This window comes from Ovis canadensis, chromosome 3 (genome assembly GCF_042477335.2).
Source record: "Ovis canadensis isolate MfBH-ARS-UI-01 breed Bighorn chromosome 3, ARS-UI_OviCan_v2, whole genome shotgun sequence".
Lineage (NCBI taxonomy): Eukaryota > Metazoa > Chordata > Mammalia > Artiodactyla > Bovidae > Ovis > Ovis canadensis.
Genome location: NC_091247.1, coordinates 95,810,322 through 95,816,938, shown reverse-complemented (window position 1 = coordinate 95,816,938; position 6,617 = coordinate 95,810,322). Strand labels below are relative to the sequence as shown.

General features: G+C 43.0%; 1 non-coding gene across 1 annotated transcript; it reads right to left on the bottom strand.

The window, feature by feature from the left end:
• Positions 1-3,157: 3,157 nt before the first annotated feature.
• Positions 3,158-3,261, bottom strand: LOC138438412 (U6 spliceosomal RNA). Its single transcript, XR_011256348.1, has one exon. It is a non-coding gene; the product is annotated as a U6 spliceosomal RNA (small nuclear RNA).
• Between the last annotated feature and the right edge of the window lie 3,356 nt (positions 3,262-6,617).

Below are 6,617 nucleotides of genomic sequence, written 5' to 3'. Positions count from 1 at the left end.
AGAACCTAATCACTATTTGTAATTAGTTGTAGTATTTTTATCATTAGACACTTCTTTCATTGGCAGCCTGTTGTTTTATTGTCAGCTTCCTTTCACTAAATTTTCAGATAGGCCATCTAACACAGGAATGGATAAACTCTGAGACTGATTGTCAGTTGAGCAGAAAAGACCAATTGAAAAACCTAAATACTTAATGCTGAGTAATTTACCTGACAGGGTAACTGTCATCAATTGGGTAGAGCTACTCAGAAAACTTGAAGACTTTTATAGATTGTAAAGGTTGCTTGATGAACTGAATGAGATAGGAGATTTAAAGCCTGCGATATCCATGGAGACTTGCATGGCCCCCGAAGTTGTTGCTTTTCTATTGAATGTAACCTGCTGCAGTCTTTTTCTACTATCCTCTCACCATGGAATGGTGCCTGACCTTGACTTTTTCTAAGTTATCTCTTTAGCTGGTTTACACACAGATGGATCACTTGGGAGGTAGTAATTATTTTTAGTTGCAGAGGAAGCCAGAAACCTTTGTTTGCTCAAGAAAGGGTGTAACTGTCATGACATCATAAGCCTTGGTAGATACTTGATGAATACTTGGGCAAATTGGCTTCATTTTGTAAGCCTCTGATTTTGGAGTGTTGTGTCATAGAATGATACTGCCGGTGATGCTTGTTTGCCCTTTTGTGTTTCATAAGTGAACATCCTGTGGAACCTGATGCTAAGGAGGTGCTCTAACTCACCTCCTCCCTGGTCTATGTCTGATGAACCTAGTCAGGCTGCTACCCTTCATCTAAATGGTGGCTTGGAAAAAATTTTTTCTACCCACCAGATTTAACAGAGATACAAGAGTTGTTCTTGCTAAAAGTCTGCGCTTGTGGAATTGTTTCCTCGCATATGTCATGAACTCTCACTTGGAAAGAAATTGGAGCAGGACAACGGTGAGGCAGAAAGAGAACAACTAGGGACAGGCATGGGGCTCCAGCGAGCCTACTGTTCCATGGAGCTCCTGGCCAGCGGTTTCCGAGGAGGACGCTGCCGGCACAGGCATCAGGGAAGCAGCGCCACCTGGGAAGCCGTCTTGGGTCCTGTCCTCTCTGTCCCCGTCTCATCTCAGCTGTCGACACAGCTTGTTGAGAACCACGCTCCTCTCGTGTCTCATTCATTCCTCAGCACACTGTGGTTTTGGCTTCTGCTCACATCGCACCACTGAAAGTCCTCTGGCTAAAGGGACCGGCAACTTCCTCTTTTAAAGCTGTGTCATCGTCTGTTTAAGTAAGCTTTTACATTTTTTATTTTCATCACGTCAAAAACCACATATAAGAAAAACACACGTACATAGTTTAAAATTCAAATAGCTCTACTGAGATTTTCATGAAAAAGAGCAATCTTCCCATTAGCACACTGCCTCACCCCCTGATTGTCACTCCCCAAGGGCAACACTCTATGTATTTTTACATTATTATCTAATATTTACCTGTTATTTAAATACTAGGCTTATATGACCACTTCTTGATTTTTCAGTTCCTAGTACTTTCTGTTGATTTCCTACTGTAGAAGATGAGTGTTTTTTAGCTCTTTCATAACATTTTTCCACATACACACTTCTGTTCCCCGCATATTTTTAGTATAGTTATTTTCCAGCTTTTGGTTAAATTAATATCCTAAGTTTATGTTATTTTCTAGGTAAGTGTTCACCTCTGAACCAGGGTGTGCCATGGTTATTCTTACGCCACTTTTGCCCCTACATTTTTGTGTCTTTTCCTGTGGACCTAATGTGGATAGGGAAGACACATCAGACTCTTTTTTTTGTTTGAAATCTTTCTTGGGTTGATTGGATTTGTTCTTGACTTGGTCTAGGTTGGACACTGTTTGCCAGGGCTGGCATAAAAAAAAAAAAAATCACGGACTAGGTGTCTTAAACACTGGAAGTTTATTTTCTCACAGTTCTGGAGGCCAGAAGTCCATGATCAAGGTATCAGCAGGGCTGGTTTCTTCTGAGGCCTCTCTCCTTGGCTTGTAAATGACCATCTTGGTCATTTGTCTATACATGGTCTTCCCTCAGTATCTATGTCAAGGTTTCCTTTTCTTTTATGGAAACCAGTCACACTGGATTGTGCCCCCCCTAATGAACTCATTTAAACTTCACTTTTTAAAGACCTCATCTTCCAAGTACAGTCACATTCTGAAGACCAGGTGGTTAGAATGACATCAACATACAGCTTTTGCACGGACACAACTCAACCTATGACAGGTCCACGGTGGTGGTTCTCTACACCAGGGGCACAGCTCTTGCCCTGGGGTTTCTCTTTGCCTTCGCTCTGGTCATTTCCTCTGTGCCCCTTCTGTTTCCTGGATCCACAGCTGCTGCTTCATGGTTTACTTCCCTGTGCGGTGGAGCATTTTCTTCCATGGTTTCCCAAGGATTCATGGAATGCAAACTTTTTGAGGCTTTTGCATGTCTGAAATGGGTTTATTTTATTCTTTCACTGCATTGATAAGTTGATACACTATACATTTGTAGGTGTACAGTTGAAAATGCATTTATTCATTATTTTTCCATAGTTCATTGTTGCTGTTTAAAGCCCTGAGCTATTCTGATTTCTGTGCTGCAGTCCATGGGGTCACAAAGAGTGGGACACAATTTGGCAACTGAACAACAGTAACAATTCTGATCCCAGAACTTGTATTTGTGACCTGTAATTTTTGTTCCTGAAAGCTTTAGGATCTTTATCTCAAGTGTCCTGAAATACCATGATATGGCTTGCTGTGGGTAATTTTTTTGGCTGCGCTGGGTCTTCGTTGCTGCGTGAGGGCGTTCTCTAGTTGCAGCAAGCAGGGGGGCTGCTCTTGCTGTGTGCAGGCTCCTCTTGTTGCTGATCACAGGCTCTAGGGCACATGGGCTTCAGGAGTTTCAGCTTGAAGGGTCTAGAGCGGGGGCTCAGTTGGTTGTGCCTCACAGGCTGAGTTGCTCCACAGCATGTGGCATCTTCCCAGATAAGAGATGGAACCCATGTCTCCTGGCATTGAAAGGTGGATTCTTAACCACTGGACCACCAGGGAAGTCCCTGGTGTGGGTGTTTTTAAAATTCATAATGCAAATGAGGCATTCCAGTCTAGCAGGCTCTGTGCATCAGTTCTGGGAAAGTTTTTTCACTTCCTCTATATCTTTTAGCGCTTCCCCAATTTGCATGTCATCCTTGTGCAGGGACCATGCTAATCTCTATATTGTTCCAGTTTTAGTATATGTGCTGCCGAAGTGAGCACTACCTTCTCTGTTTTCTTTTGGGGGAACTTCTATTAGTTGACTATTTGATTTTCTGAAATGTACCTCTTAAGTTAATTGTATTTTTGTCTATTTTCCATTTTTAATCTTTTTTTTAATCAAAAATTTTCTCAGCTTTATTTCTACCCTTCTATTGGTTTTTTGCTACATATTTAGATCTGTTTTTTCTGCTATATGTTTTTAATTTCCAATAGCTAGCTCTTCTTTTCTGAATGGCTATCTTTCCCTGGCACTTCATTCTTTTTTTTTTTAATGAATGCATTATCTTTTCTCTCTTTATAAAGTTATCAGTTTTTAAGTTTCTTCTGTGCTCTGGATCAGCTGTTTTTGGTTTTGGTTTTCTCCTGTTTGTTGATGCCTTTCTCTTGTTAGATGTGATCTTGGAATATCTGGTGATCTTTGCCTGTTGTTTAGTACTTAAGATTTGAGCACTCAGAGCTGCTGGAAACTGCTCATGTATGGTAGACTTGTAATAAGGCGGTCACTCACCTTGTTATTTTTGTTTAGCTTCCCCTTGCTGCACAGAATCAGGTTTTATTTTTCTCCATTTTTGTTTAAGCCCTTAAAAATTTTCTTTCTTATTTCTGGCTGTGCTGGGTCTTCGCTGCTACACAGGCTTTCCTTTAGTTGCAGCGTGTGGGGCTCCTCTCGAGTTGCAGTGCACAGCTTCTCACTGAGGTGGCTTCTCTTGTGGAGCACAGACTCTAGGGCTCCTGGGCTCCAGAGTGGGCCTCCAGAGCGCAGGCTCAACAGTTGTGGTGCATAGGCTTAGTTGTTCCGAGGTTTGTGCGATCTTCCTGGACGAGGGGTCACTCTTGCATTGGCAGGTGGATTTTTTACCACTGAGCCACCATGGAAACCCTGTTTGTCTCTATTCTGATAGTTAATCTCTTTGAAAGTTTTACTGTACTCTCTCATCTACCATTCATCCTTCCTCCCCTTCTCTTGTGAGTTTTTAATCTTTGGGAGTTTATCTGTTTCGGTGGGGTTTGGGTGGTGAGTAGAGATACAGACATGAGTTCAATCTAGCCAGTGTTGCTGGGGTCCAGCCCCGGTGGATCCAGGGTAATTTGAAGGGGAGATGGAGTCGGCGTCCTAGGAAAAAGCTATATAATTAGAAATATAAAGAGAGATTAGAAAAGAATAGTGTAGTAGGAAAATTAGTGGAGAAAAAGAGGCTGAATAACTTGGTTTATGTGGAATACCAATAAAACCTTGAGAAAAGAGGTTTGCACACCTACGTAGGCCACCGGCGCCCACTTGAATAGCAGAGGGTGCCCCGCCTTGGGCTCCCTCTTGAGTGGGTCTTAGAAGCCAGGGCAAAATTAGCAGGCTTGGCGAGCATCCATGCTCCAGATGGGAATTCAGCCAGAAGGGGAAAGAAAGAACGACACGGGGGAATCAGTCTTTCCAGAAACTGATCCGTTTTCTTTATTTTCATGTTTGCTTATATACTTTTTGTTACACATAGAGATAGAATACAGAGTCACGTGGGATCAGCAGACCTGACCCTTGTCAAAATCAGGTGCTTCATATAAATGTATACAAAGGTCTTAGGGGCTTTACATCATCTTCTGGCCATGAGGCCTGCTGACATTTTATGGCCTTTTCTGATAATGGTCAGTCAACCAGAAAACTTATTTTTCCCAGGGTGATTTTTTCTTAAACCTGGCCCACCCTCCGAAGGTACCAGATAAAGTTTCATTCCTATAGGGTGAGGGTGCAGGGGGTTATAATCAAGAAAGGAATTTACTTAGCCTCCTTGGAAGGAAAGTTATGACCAACCTAGTTAGCATATTCAAAAGCAGAGACATTACTTTGCCGACTAAGGTCTGTCTAGTCAAGGCTATGGTTTTTCCAGTGGTCATGTATGGATGTGAGAGTTGGACTGTGACGAAGGCTGAGCGCCAAAGAATTGATGCTTTTGAACTGTGGTGTTGGAGAAGACTCTTGAGAGTCCCTTGGATTGCAAGGAGATCCAACCAGTCCATTCTGAAGGAGATCAGCCCTGGGATTTCTTTGGAAGGAATGATGCTAAAGCTGAAACTCCAGTACTTTGGCCACCTCATGCGAAGAGTTGACTCGTTGAAAAGACTCTGATGCTGGGAGGGATTGGGGACAGGAGGAGAAGGGGATGACAGAGGATGAGATGGCTGGATGGCATCACTGACTCGATGGTCGTGAGTCTGAGTGGACTCCGGGAGATGGTGATGGACAGAGAGGCCTGGCGTGCTGCGATTCATGGGGTCGCAAAGAGTCGGACACGACTGAGCGACTGAACTGAACTGAAGGTTTAACATGATTAATATCAAAGGTTAATACTTATTTCTCTTATATGCTAGTTATATTCATTAATGTGTATAAGGGCAAGGAATATGGAGACTTAGCAGCAAATATTGGCCCAACAAATGAAAACCCTTCACCAGTATAATTTCTAACCAACCCACTATACTAATAATTTCTAACTTCTCAAAAGAATCTGTATTTAGAAAGTTTAAAGTATCTCGTGCCTCTCACGGTTGGGAGGCTGTAAACAATCACATGTGGCCGGACGAACCTGTTCAGGCAGGCTAGAGAAACTTCAGAGGAGTTTGTAAGTTGAAACATTCTTGTCACGCCCAGGAATTTTTATTGACTGGAGCTGCAAGTTGACTCCTTCTCCGAGAGAGGTGGTGGGGGACAGCCCCCGTAAAGTCAGAGATGTAGGTGAGAGCATAAAACAGTAAAGTAGGCAGACTCTGGTTTGGGGGGTAGATGTTTGGGAACAGGAGGTCTCCTGAGGCTCAATCCCTCCTTTGCGTATGCCGAGCCTCCCTCCTCATGAACTTTGCCACAGGCCAAGTTCCTCACGCTGGTTCCTGGCACAGTATAATGAGACTTTGTCAATTAAATGAGTTTTGGATTTAACATCAGTCTGGTAAGCTTGATTTTTAGGCATTACATTCCAGAATTGTAGGCCACTCAGTGCCTTAAGTCATGATCTGGACCCACACAGTCAACTACAGACACTCCTACTATGGAGAAAGCCCTACCTAGAATCCTCTTTGAACCACCTTTCTAGTGTAATTCTAACAGCTGCCCCAGAATTATATCCTAAAACAAACTCATGAATGTTATCCCACTCTTGGAAATTTTGAGTGGCTTATGGCCTTGAGAATCCATTTCAGACTCCTTGGCAAGACCTTGTGTGAGCTGACTCCCAGCTGACTTTTCAAAGCCTCTGCCATGCTCCACTCCATTCTTCACTGTGCCAGCAGTTCTTGAGCACATACACATTTATGCCACGGTATCTCTGTCTTTCAGATTGTTTCTTGGCTATAACAGCTCTCCTGAAGCC